General features: G+C 38.4%; 1 long non-coding RNA gene across 1 annotated transcript; it reads right to left on the minus strand.

The window, feature by feature from the left end:
• Window positions 1-593: 593 nt before the first annotated feature.
• LOC311105431 lies at window positions 594-2,792 on the minus strand. Its single transcript, XR_014610256.1, has 2 exons — window positions 1,555-2,792; window positions 594-1,471 (listed from the first exon to the last, which is right to left on the minus strand). It is a non-coding gene; the product is annotated as an uncharacterized lncRNA (long non-coding RNA).
• Window positions 2,793-2,798: the final 6 nt, after the last annotated feature.

Raw genomic sequence — 2,798 nt, forward strand, 5'->3', positions numbered from 1 at the left:
ATGATTTGCAAAGGCATGAGGGGTGTAGGGTCATCTGGTCGATACATTCCTTTCACACTTCTCATAAGGAAACAGTCAGGTGAAAAGGTAACACTAGGGACGTTAATGTTGTAAAATGCCAGGACATTTTGGGCTTAGTGATAACCACTTCCCTCAAGGTCCCTCATGAGTCATGACTAAGTATACATGTTGCAAGGGAGGAAGAATCAATGTATTGCAAAATCTGTCAACCACTCTTCCCACTGGGCAAAAAGTGGTTGAATCAACGTTGTTTCCACGTTATTTGTTATAACAAAAAAATTCAATGTGATGACATTGAATCAATGTGGGAAATGGATTGGATTCGAATAAAGTCATCAATTTAAGGGAATTTAGTCTTTATTTCACCCAACTTTTATCCTAAATCCAATGACATCGGTGAAATTGTTTGTTGATTTCACATTGAATTGAGGTTAGTTGATAACTCAACCAAATGTAAATCAAAACTAGACGTTGAACTGACATCTGTGCCCAGTGGGTTAATATGTCATCAAAAAATATAGCCTTTCTGTTAAGACACATGAAAACAGAAAACACTGACCAACACTAATTCATTCATTTTGAAAAAAAGCTTTACTTGAATATCAACATTTTCTCAGAAAGTATAAATAACGATTTTAAAAGATTGATTTTCATTTTATACAAAAATAATACATCAAAGAGAAAATAACTTGTCCTCATCTGTCATCTACAGTTGAAAGTGGTCCTGCATGCCCTCTGATTAGATGGCAGTGTGTATGTTTAGAACATACTGAAACAAGGTAGTACACAATAATAACAAGGTAGTGACCTATTGAAACGGAGTCAGTACAGTATGTGCCTAAACCAAAATATGGAGGTGGAGAGGGTATGACTTATGAAGTAAAATAATTATTCAGAAAACATATAGACAGTCAAATGCAGACTATACAAATGTTCATTATAAAAACCTGATTGTTTGTATCCTGTGGTTGTTTTTCTGGACTCCTCTGGTGGATTGGGATTTCATAAGTAACTAATATTGTTTGTGCGGCTGGGTGTCCAACTCTACATAACATTTCTCAACCTCTGTGGAATCCAGCCTGATTACATTGGCTGCTGTCACAACAAGAGGTGCTTTTATCTTCCACCCCTTCACAAATTATAAGACTCATATCACTGTTTTGCTTGCAAATACTTGTCAATATTGTTATTATCACAGGGGAGTCCCTGTTATGATTTATGATGGAGAATATTAAAAAAGGGTCCAATTCCATATGTGTCTTTAAATTAGGAAACGTTGGGAATGAGGAAGTGGGAGGAGAGGGGAGGGAGCCTGAGAGGGCTAAAGTCCCATTCCTGAAATTCACCTGAACCCTATGAGCAAACATCAGTCAGAGAGAGGTCTCTCAGGCAGACAGACAGGCATGGGCCACCCTAGGATTGGGTCTATGTGTGCATCCTAAATGGCACCCTATTCCCTATATAGTGCACAACTTTTCTTTTAACCAAAAGTAGTGGACTATATAGGGAATAGGGTGCCATTTGGGACAAAACCTATAAATGGGTTTGAAGGCATACAGTGAATATGTGAGTCAACACTCCCACAAGGCAAACTTTGCTTATGATATCATGGCATGCTGACTTGCTCTTCAGAATGAAACATGGGAAATGGGTGAAAGAAAAACACCCAAAGTGTCTAACTGAATTTCTGACTACTTTATATACAGTATCTACTGTACACGTATATAAAAACATGTCATGTTGTGGGCAGCTCTGACAACAGAAACAACACGAGGGTCATTAAGTTCATAGAGTAATGGTGCGTCTCAGAAATTCCTCTGTCTTTTGTTTAAATGTGGAGTACTGTACACGTTTCAGTCTTCTAACGCACCAGATGCACTTCTATGCACATTGCATAGTCCTTCAAAGTTCTAAAGATTGTCATATCTTTCAATCACAGTTTAAAAATGGCACAAAATAAAAAATACAAATATATTGTCTATTATATTTTCCCCGTATTTGGTAATAACTAATGTTGAAATCCTTTAGACACATAAACAATGTTATAATTATCTGCACTATTGACTGTTCAGTACAGAAAATCACATTATGAAAAACCCACATGGAAGACTCCTTCAAACAGAACAGGTATGTACGTATATGAAATATCTATCTACAAAAACCTATACAGTTGCTCAGGACAAGGTTAATATGATTGTCATCCAGTAGTTCTGATAGTTGTGCATGGCCGTTAATAATATACAGTATAATGGGGATCAGATTATTCAGAGTCCAGGCACTGGGCCAGAGGGAATCACCCAGTCCCCCATACAGTTCTTCCCCACCACAGCCCAACGTAGCTGGGCCGACTGAGGCAGATTGTGTCGTCTCACCCCAGCATCCATATGCCTTCATCTTTCCACATCAGATCCCAGTATCATGTTAGTTCTTCATGAACATCCACTCCACCAGTCCTATTCTTACATACCACAGCATGTAAGGCATAATGTGAAGATCCATTAGTTCCTTGATAATGTCTCAAATGATTGGCCACATTGAAGCGATGACTTGCCATTTGCACACATTTCCAATGAAAAGAAATGAATACTGTTTTCACAAGATTGTGTTTGTAGTGAAAAATCAAACATCCTTGTTGATCATCTGTATGTCAGGGGAAATCCAGTTTCTCCTCCCTTCATTTAGGTGTCTATTAACTCAAACCTGCAATGTTCGTTTCTCTCCCCTTCTCTCACTCCTCCTCTCCTCCTGCCCTCCGCCAACGCCACTCTGGATTTATT

Source organism: Coregonus lavaretus, assembly GCF_964263955.1.
Source record: "Coregonus lavaretus genome assembly, chromosome: 30".
NCBI lineage: Eukaryota > Metazoa > Chordata > Actinopteri > Salmoniformes > Salmonidae > Coregonus > Coregonus lavaretus.